The sequence below is a fragment of the Ornithorhynchus anatinus genome, chromosome 12 (genome assembly GCF_004115215.2).
Source record: "Ornithorhynchus anatinus isolate Pmale09 chromosome 12, mOrnAna1.pri.v4, whole genome shotgun sequence".
Lineage (NCBI taxonomy): Eukaryota > Metazoa > Chordata > Mammalia > Monotremata > Ornithorhynchidae > Ornithorhynchus > Ornithorhynchus anatinus.
The window spans coordinates 46,802,090-46,812,940 of record NC_041739.1 but is presented as its reverse complement, the minus strand read 5'-3'; the positions used below and the strand labels follow the sequence as shown (position 1 = coordinate 46,812,940).

At 41.6% G+C, this 10,851-nt stretch overlaps 1 non-coding gene across 1 annotated transcript; it reads left to right on the top strand.

The window, feature by feature from the left end:
• Positions 1-10,376: 10,376 nt before the first annotated feature.
• LOC114815721 lies at positions 10,377-10,514 on the top strand. Its single transcript, XR_003763523.1, has one exon. It is a non-coding gene; the product is annotated as a small nucleolar RNA SNORA7 (small nucleolar RNA).
• Positions 10,515-10,851: the final 337 nt, after the last annotated feature.

Sequence of the window (10,851 nt, the reverse complement as noted above, 5' to 3'; positions counted from 1 at the left end):
TGTGAGCCTCACGTGGGACAACCTGATGACCCTATATCGACCCCAGCGCTTAGAACAGTGCTCTGCACATAGTAAGCGCTTAACAAATACCAACATTATTATTAACCCATTTCAAAGGTGAGGAAATTGAGGCTGCGAAGCGAAGTGCCTTACCAATGTCGACCGCCAGAGGGCAGCACCTTTCCACGCAGAAACACCTAATTTCACAAAGCAGCAAAGGCCATGGCAGCCTCAACTGCCTCCCAGTGTGCCTCAAATTCAGACTCTCTCTGCCCTTAAAATTTCAGTCTCTGTGGATCTCGAAAATTATTTGCTGGAAATTTGAAAAGCGAGTCAAAGTTCCTGAAAGCTGTTGCTTCATTTAAGGTCCCACATCCTTTTAGGACCGTCTTGGTTAAGCCCAAGGTATTCTGGGGGCTGGGGAGATGCCAGTAGAGATGCTCTGGCTCGAAGATCCCACTGAGGCATCTTAAAGGAGTGTATTTGCTTGGTCAGTGGGACTATTCATTCATTCATTCATTCATTCATTCATTCATTCATTCATTCATCCATTCATTCATTCAATAGTATTTATTGAGCGCTTACTATGTGCAGAGCACTGTACTAAGCGCTTGGGATGAACAAGTCGGCAACAGATAGAGACAGTCCCTGCCGTTTGACGGGCTTACAGTCTAATCGGGGGAGATGGACAGACAAGAACAATGGCAATAAATAGAGTCAAGGGGAAGAACATCTCGTAAAAACAATGGCAACTAAATAGAATCAAGGTGATGTACAATTCATTAACAAAATAAATAGGGTAATGGAAATATATACAGTTGAGCGGACGAGTACAGTGCTGTGGGGATGGGAAGGGAGAGGTGGAGGAGCAGAGGGAAAAGGGGAAAAAGAGCGTTTAGCTGCGGAGAGGTAAAGGGGGGGTGGCAGAGGGAGTAGAGGGAGAAGAGGAGCTCAGGAACATATGTTACAGTGGCATGAAAATCCCACGTGGATGAAATAATCTCAAATTAATGGAAACAATAAAATAGACACAAGCCATGACTTTTGTCCCCACTGAAGTCTCATTAGCGCTCTGTCTGTAATCTCATTTCAGTATTTAATAGCATCCTCTCGGTGGAGAAGAATGAAATTTTTAAATGTTAAAAGTATGCTTGTGGGAAATTTTGGCAAGAACTGTTTTGCCAGCCACACTTCTCTTGTCTACTTTTCTTTTTTAGGGACAAACATTTTAACTCCCAGAAAATGAAAGTGCTTGGTGGGGTGGGGGCATTATAAATGATCCCCCACCAGTGAGCTGAGCAATATCAAAGAGTGACTTTGAGGTCCCTTGATTTGATGTGAGGAGAATGACCCAGTGCCTACAGGTAGGACCAGATTGAAGCAGGGCCTTTAGCAGATGGTACCTCAGGTCCTTGGACTAAGGCAGTCGTGGTGGGTGAGATCTGGTTAAAAAGAGTCAATCCACAGTTATATACTGTATACTAGAAATGTTATCGTACATGGTTAGGATTGAAATGGAATTGCAGAACTGCTTTATGTTCATTGAAATGAATTTAATGTAAATGTGATAACCTCAATACTAGACTTGTGATCACTGTTTTAAATTAGAGAAGAGACGCATAAACAGGGACCTCACAAAATCTAATAGCCCTGAGCCCTAAGGCAAGTTGATCCAGTCCTGTCTACCAGTGAAGTCTATTATTGCTCAAGATTCCATTCTTCTCTTCCACAAAGGAAGTCATGGCTGCATTCCATTTCAGTGGTATTTCCAGCATCAGATTTCCCTCTTAGAAATACAGAGCTACCAACTTTAATACATAAATTGCCAGCCCTGTGTGAGACAGGGACTCTGTCTGATCTAGTGACCTTGTATCCTTCCTAGTGCCTAGTAAGTGTTTAATAAATGCCACGATAATTATAACTGTGCTTTCTATATACCCAGAAGGATCAGTAATAACAAGAATGTAGACTGTAAGGTCTTTATGGGCAGGAAACATGCCCGCCAACTCTGTTGTATATTAGATCCATCCAAGTGCTTAGTAGAGTGCTCTGCACACCGTAAGAGCCCATTAAATACTATTGATTGATTGATAGATATTGGAAGAAACTGAAATTCACCTCACATTTCAGTTTCATTTGAGGCATTGAACTACTGATTTGATGTTGACTGGCTTTGAATTAGCAACGAAGAAGCATTGGATTCCAATGGCTAGCTATCCTAGCCAATCCTCACTGCCTCATCTCCACTTTTTCCTCCTCCTTCTCCTTGGGTCTCTTCTTTCTTATTTTTCTTTTCTTTTTCATCTCTTTTCTCTCTGCCCATTGTCAACATTGCTATGCATTATGCTATTAGTAGCTATGATGCTTGTTAAATTCTAACTTTATGTCAAGCATGACACTAAGCACTGGGCAGATACAAGATAATCACACTGGATGCAGTTCTTGTCTTTCTTGAGGTGCATAGTCTAAGGGAGAGAGTGAACAGGTATGATACCCATTTTACAGAGGAGGAAACTGAGGATCAGGAAAATTCTAAGCACTGGGGTAAACAGATGGGACACAGTCCATATCTACCATAAGGCTCAGAGTCTTAATCCCCATTTTACAGGTGAGGTAGCTGATACAGAGAAGTGGCAGAGGTCACATATCAGACAAGTGTCAGAGCCAGGATTAGAGCCTTCGGACTTCCAGGTCTGTGCCTTATCCATTGTACCGCACTGCTTCTTCATATGTACCCCAGAACCTTTGCAAAAGGACTTTTAAACAATCTAACCAGACTGCAGAAAACCACCGACAAAAGAAAAATAAAGGTGCTATCTCCTCTTCCAAGGACTGAGCAAAGGAGATTTGAACTTAGAATCAAGTTAAAGCTAGAAACTCAATCCAGGCCTCCGTATTTCCAGTTTGAGGATCTATGGAATAAGCCCTTAGGTTTGACCAGTGTTGGCTGGAAAGTCAGGGATACTTTGGGTGTTATACTATGGCCGACAGCATGAGAAAGGAGTGCAGACTGTGTTTCCTCACCTCCAAAAGTAAACGAAATAAACTATCCCATAGATTTAATGATGAGCTGAAATTACCATGTGATTTTATTCTGAATTATCTAAGGAGGCTCCCTACGGAAAGATTTTGAAGGCTTTAGCATCAATGCTTCTTGCCTTTTTCAAATGCCATTCGTAGTCAGTTACCCTACTTAAAACCCAGCTTTGCCTATAATAATGAAAACATAAAAAATTACCCTTGCTAGGGGGCTTTTCATCTCATTTCAGAGCTACACTTGCCAGATTCAGAGAGGAAAAAAGTCTGAGGAAAGGATCTGTAGAAAAGCCAGGAGCAAAAAGAAGGACTTTGAATTCCAAAAAAACCCCCCAAAACGGAGGCTTTTCCAGATGTATCTTTAAGCTTTTAGATAAGTACTAGGAAGCTGATGGTGAGCTTGGGAACAAATGATAATGAAAGTACTATTTCCTATAATTTGCCAAAATCTGAAGTCTCCAAATCAGCTAATCACTTGGGAAACTTGTTATTCTTTCATCAAACATCTGATATTACCACCCCATCCCATCCCCACTGAAGGGGAGGGTGTTTTCTTCATAAGGGCTGGGGAAGACTTATAAATCCAGATGGGAATTCATTGTATATATTAATTGTCAAATGACTAGTCTTTTTTTGAAAACAATTTGAGATGTGAGAAAAAGTTGTAAACATTTTTCTTACCCCCGGGAGACTTTTGCTTTTATCCTCCTATCTCCAGCACTTATGGTTATGAACAGCTAATTCTTGTTCCAAACCACCAGACTGGTGGTTTGGGAGTACAAAATGGTAGCCCATCCAAGACAACAAACAGTGATTTTTCTGAAATGTGAGGTTGTTAGAAGTCCAAATCACAATAGGCTGCATTTTAAGCCTCTTTTTCACTAAATAGTGCTGCTTGTTACTATCCGTACAGTCTATATGAATATATATGAAAATATGTACATGCATACACATATATAAGTGTGTGTGCATGTATAGTATATGTATACACACACATTTACACAGTCATTGGTATGTATTACAATCAGAATTGTGGTATTTGTTAGGCACTTACTATATGCCAAGCACTATGCTAAGTTCTGGGCTAAGTATATAGGTCTCACAAAGGGCTCACAGTTTAAGTAGGAGGGAGAACAGATATTGAATTCCCATTTTGCAGATGAGGAAACTGAGGTACAGAGAAATTAAGTGACTTGTCCAAGATAACATAGCAGACAAGTGACAGAACCAGGATTAGAGCCCAGGTCCTCTGACTCACAGGCCTGTGCTCTTTCCACTAGGCCATACTGCACCTCCAGTGTGTGTGCATTTGTATGGATGTGTGTGTACACATATATCAATGCACATACACACACACACACATATATATATATACATTTAAACTCTTTTACTTCTCCCAACCTGTTCATTATTTTAGTGTCTGTCACACCCACTAGATTGCATGGCAGGGGTTATGTCTATTAACTCTACTAAGTCTAAGGTACTCTACCAAGTACTTAGTAAGTACTCTGCACAAAGTGTTCAATAAATACTATTGATCAATAGTGAGTGACTGGGGGAGAGGGCTCCCTAGAGGATTTGGGGAGGGAGGTTTCAGAGTCCTCTTGCCTGAATGCATGTATCCAGTCATGCTCCTGGAGGGCAGGGTTGCAGGGGAATGAGCTGAGCGGTGTGCACACCCAGAGGTTTTCTCTTCTTATTGAAGCATCCACCAGAGACCCGTATGGTGGATGGAGGTAGTCAAGGTCCTGGCTGTTCCCAGGCACTGAATCTCCATGTTAAGCCCAGCAGGAGGGTGGAAAAAGAGTCATAAAAGTGAATTGGCCAAGGCCACATAACAGATAATTCTGACTCCTGGCCCTCACTCTTTCCACTAGGCCTTGCTGGTTGTCTGTGATGAAAAAATTAGGTGGAAGAGAGGATTTGCAAGGAAAGCGGCACCCTGACTAGATTGTAAGGGCAGAGGTCAATCAATCAGTAGATCAGTCAAAGGTATTTATTGAGTGCTTACTATGTGCAGAGCTCTGTTCTAAAAAAAATACGTTCATAAAAATAAAAGTGGAGAAGTGGAGGAGGGCAGTGATCATGTCATTCTTCTCTTCATGTCTCTCAGCAGAGTACAGCATTGCTCTGCTTATTGCTGAATCGGTCTTGTTGACTGATGGACAGTGGTATTCTTCCTTCTATTTCACAATTCATCAGAGGAAATGTTTGTATGGAAAGACTGCTTTTCCAACCATTCATTCACCCAGACCACTGCACTAAGCCCTTGGGAGAGTACAATAGATTTGATCCTTGCCCTCAAGGAACTTACAGTCTAGTTTCCAATTGCAGTTAGATCCTTCTCTGATGTGCAGTCCTTCCACAGCAGAACAAAGGCCAACCAGTGTTAAATCTTTCATAATGACACTGTATAGCACACACCCACTCCTTGGGAAGGAAACTGTGGAAAGAAACTGAGACAGCCCAGTTGTGGGCTGACTGATGAATTTTCAATGTCTGGAGGAGGATATGACTGCACAGAACTTCACCTTCCAAAAAACAAATGAGTTTGGGTGGGCTTTGGGGCAAATAGTAGGGAAATAATTCTACATGAAGAAACATATCCCCTATGCCTGACAACACGTCTTTGTATTGGTGTGAAGAGGCACCCTTCTGGTAATCCAAATGCCTACAAACACACGGAGCTATTTGCCAAATGTTAGTATCTATCCCCTATCTATCTACATACAGCAACTGAAAGCATTCTACAAATGAGCATTAGCCCAAAAGTTCCAAGGCACATATCATCCAGAGTAATGGAGTTTTTAATTGTAGCAAACTGATTCTGATGGAAATTCACATGTGTACAGATTAATTAAAGCCCAAATGGAGTGCTTGGGTCTCTTATGAAAATAACACATCCATTAAATAAATGGAAAATATAGTCCATTTTTACACCTAAATGTTCTCTACAAGAATGTAACAGAAAATAGGACCCAGCCAGGGTTGAATCCAATTATCTTGTGCTATGACAGTTGCTAATATAATAAACAATAAATTTATTATTATTACTGGATTTTCTGAAGTAGTAAACCTCCAGTGGTCTATCATATAACCAAGAAGAAGAAACGAACCATAATAACTGGGATAATACTTTCCTAATGAAATTCCTCCAATTGTAAACCAATCATTCTGGAATATGCATTTTCAATGAGAAGCTTATCTGAGGACGGGGCAAGTCTATCTTATCTCTGTCAGCTCCTTCTCAGTCTCTTTTGTTGGCTTCTCCTCTGCTTTCCACCCTCTAACTGTGGGGGGGTGCCTCAAGGTTCTGTTCTGGGTCTCCTTCTATTCTCCATCTACACCCACCCCCTTGAATAACTCATTCGGTCTCATGGCTTCAACTACCACCTCTATGCTGTTTATAACCAAATCTACTTTTCCCGGCTTTCCAGGCCCTTTATTTCCCCTATCTGCCCTCCCTCTGCAACAAACTTCATACTTGAGCTGTGTAGCCCTTAGGCTCTTTGATACTCACCCCAGCTCCACAGCACTTAAGTAATATTCCTTCACTTCACTAGTTCCCCTAACAGTAATCTATTTTAATGCATGTTTTACCCTGTACCGTAAGCTCCTTGTAGGCAGGGATTGTGTCTACCAACTCTATTGTATTGTACTTTCCCAAGGGTTTGCATAGTACTCCTCACACACAGAAAACACACAGTAAATTGATCTAGCTATATTTTGAGCTTTCAAAGGGATAGGGAAGATTACAAACAAAATTTTTTCTTATTACCTTATCAAATAGATCATGAATTTGTGAAATACATGAGAGGAACCTTGTAAATTTAGTTGTGTTTTTACCTTGTTCAGGGAAGTGTTCTGGAAACTGAGTTCACATGGACCTGGAAATTGTGGAATTTAGAAAAGACAGTCCCTGCAGTCAATGATTAGTCATTCAAAAAGGAGAAATCATTATCAATGGTATTACAGAACACTTACTGTGTGTAGAGCACTGTACTAAGCGTTTGGGAGAGTACAATACAACAGAGTTTGTAAACATAGTCTCTTCCAACACCGAGCTGATGACCATCTAATTCAAAGAGTTTAAGAACCAATCATTATATTAACAACAATGGTTCAGCACAAACCATTACATTAAACAATGCATTAATTGTTAAATTCTCGCTTGCTTAAAAGTAATAATAAAGAAAAAAAACCCTGATTTCTTCTGTGGTTTTGCAGGTTCACAGTGGTGTGTGAAAATTAATTTGGTTTCCAAGTAGAAAGCATTTCATTCTATTCTGGGGAACAACCTCTGTTTAGAAAGCTCCAGAATCTCTGGCTGCCTGCAGTGTCCTTCACATGGAGGATATGGTCAGGAATTTAGAGAAGCAGCGTGGTTCAGTGGAAAGAGCACGGGCTTGAGAGTCAGAGGTCATGAGTTCTAATCCTGGCTCTGCCACATCAGCTGTGTGACTTTGGGCCAGTCACTTCACTTCTCTGTGCCTCAGTTCCCTCATCTGTACAATGGGGATGAAGACTGTGAGCCCCACGTGGGACAACCTGATTACCTTGTTACAACCTGATTACCCCAACTCTTAGAACAGTGTTCAGCACATAGTAAACATTTAACAAATATCGTAATTATTGTTATTATTATTAGCATCATTGTAGCAATTTTACCCTCACTGATTCCAGTTGCACTTATGTTCATGTTGTTTTACATTACTATTAGAGCATTTCTTTCTCCTACTTGTAAATTACTTCCTGTCTTGTAAGTTCCTTCTGGGCAGAGATAGTGTTTTCATCTCCTTTTGTACATCCCCAAACACTTAATATCCAAGTTGCCAACTTTTTATTTGGGGCACAGAACATGAAGGGAGAAGGTACTTTTGAGGGAATAGGGTGGGAACAAACTTCAGAGAGCTAATAGGCAAAAAGGCCAATATTTTGGGTCATTTCAGCTCCAGTGGGACTTGTTGGTCCAACAACTCAAATCTCTTTGGACCAAAGAGGAAACCTGAGAGACCAACTCAAAAACCTGAAGAGGTGATCACCCTGTCACCCTCTTGGAGTGGGTACTTAGAACAGTGCTTCACATGCAGAAACTCTCAATAAATATTACTGATTGATCAAAACTGGTCCACTGGATTGTAAACTCCCTGAAGGCAGAGACCATATTTACCCATTCTAATTATATTGTATTCTTCCAAGAGTTTCATAGGGTGTTCTGCTCATGTCCTGAAGAATGATTGTTTTCAGTAAGGGAAGAACATTTGGAAATAGTTGAAAGCACTTTGCAGAACTAAATCTTAAACAAATCATGTTAGATTCTGTCAGTCTCCCATCTCTCCTCACCTAGATAGGATCCCAGATATTAACATTATCATCACTGGCATTTACTGTACTAAATGCTTGGGAGAGTACAACAGAGTTAGTAGACTCATTCCCTACCTACAGTGAATTTACAGTCTAAGGAGGGAATGGACATTAACATAAATAAATAATCTAAAATATCGATCAATCAGTGGTATTTATTGAGTACAGAGCACTGTACTAAGTGCTTAGGAAAGTACAATACAACAGAATTATGGGACATGTTCCCTGCCCATACCAAGCTTACATTTACAGCTATGAACATAAATGGTCTGGTGTTGAAGATGGAGTGAATATTGAATGCCCAAAGGTCACATATTTGGGTATATAGATGATGCAGAAGGGAGAGGGAGACAGTGAAAAGAAGGCTTAATTGGGCAAGACCTCCTGAAGGAGATGTGACCTCATGAAGGAGATGGGGAGAGTGATGGTCTGGTGTATAAGGAGGGGGAGGAACTTCAAGGTTAGAGGATGGATATGGGTAAGGAGTTGATGGTGAGAAAGACAAGATCAGGGCACAGTAAATAAGCTGGTGTTAGAGGAGTGGAGTGTGCAGGTTGGGTTGTAGTAGGAGATCGGTGAGGTAAAGAAGGATGGGGTGATCTGATTGAGTGTTTTAAAACCAATGGTAAGGAGTTTCTGTTGATGCAGAAGGGGATGGATAGTCACTAGAGCTTCTTGAGGAGAGGGGAGTCATGGACTGAATTTTTTTTAGGAAAATGAACTATGCAGCAAAATAAAGTATGGATTAGGGAGAGGCAGGAGGCAGGGAGGTCAACAAGAAGTCTGATAGAGTAGTCAAGGTGGGATAGGATAAATGTTTGGTTCAGCAGAGAAGCAGTTTGGATGGAGAGGAAAGGGCAGATTTTAGCAATGCAATGAAGGTTGAACCAGCAGGATCTGGTGACAGATTGAATACAAGTGTTGAATGAGAGAGATGAGTCAAGGACAATGTCAGGGTTACAGGCTTGTGGAAAAAGGAAGCACAGTATATCTGGAGCCATCTACTGATGAGAGAAAGAGATAGAGGCAGCCAGAGAGAGAGAGAGAGAGAGAGAGAGAGAGGGAGGCAGAGAGTGAGAGAGAAAGAGGTTGGCAGGCTTTTTCTGTAGTCTTTGGCACACAGAATTTAGAATCACAGTTGATCCCTTCCAAAGAAGGCCAAAGTGTTTAGAGTTTAAATTGCTTAGAGTGTCTTCCTGTTCCACCGGCTAGGCTGACTGGAGACTTGATTACTTGAAACTTTGGAAATGCAACAGGAGTTTAAGCATATTGAAATATCCAAAGAGACGTTGTACCTCATAAAACTTACCCCTCCCCTTCTTGCTGTTTATCTTTTTATAATACTCCTTCCCACTGTGGCCTAGTGGAAAGAAAGCACAGCATGGGGACTCAGGAGACTGGATTTTAACTCCCAGCTCCTCCTCTTGTTTGCTCCTAAGGCAGGCCTCCAGGACCAGAGCCTCTGAAGTGGACCCATTAGATCATCCCGAACTGGAATCTCCCTAGACAGGCTGGGCTGGATGGGCCCTTAACCACAGCCCTCATTCATTCATTCATTCAATGGCATTTAATGACTGCTTACTGTGTGTAGAGCACTGTACTAAGCACACCAGAGAGGACAACAATAAACAGACACATTCTCTGCCCACAGTGAGCTTACAGTCTAGAGACAGACTGGATCTTCCCAAACTGGAGAAGTTGTACTTCCAGTATTTCGTCTTTTGGTTTGTGTTTGTCACCAAATTTTCCCTCATCTTATTTTTAGATTGTGATTGAGCCAGAATCCATGTCAATCAATCAATCAATCAATCAGTCAATCATAATTATTGAGCACTGATTGTGTACAGAACACTATTTCTAAGCACATGGGAGAGTACAATATAACAGATTTGGTAGATATGTTATGTCTCCACCAGGTGCTCACAGTCTATATGGGGAGACAGACACTAAATTATGGATATGTATAAAAGTGCTGTCCCCTCTCAGGGTCGCACCTGGAGAGTTTCAAGTACTCTACCAGTCTTGGCTACGGGAGGGAGAATCAAGCAGAGGCCTACCCATTCCATTCCTAGCTTGGGCAGTGGTTAGCAAGTGAAAGGCCATCTGCTACAAGTCAAAACTCACCCATACTGGGCAGCAGTGGCATGGGAGAGAGTCAAGGGCAGAGACTCAAGTTTACTGCATGGAAGGAGGCAGTGGTAAACCACTTCGGTATTCTTACCAAGAAAACTCTATGGATCCACTACCAGAATGATTGCAGGTGGAGAGTGGAGCGTTCTGGGAGAGATGTGTCCATGGTGTTGCTATGGGTTGGAAACGACTCGATGACATAAGACAAGGCAAAAGTGCTTTGGGGCTGAGGGTGTGGGTGAATGAAGGGTACAAATCCAAGTGCCAGGGGATGCAGAAGGGAGAGGTAATAGAGGAAAGGAGGGCTTAGCTGGGGAAGGT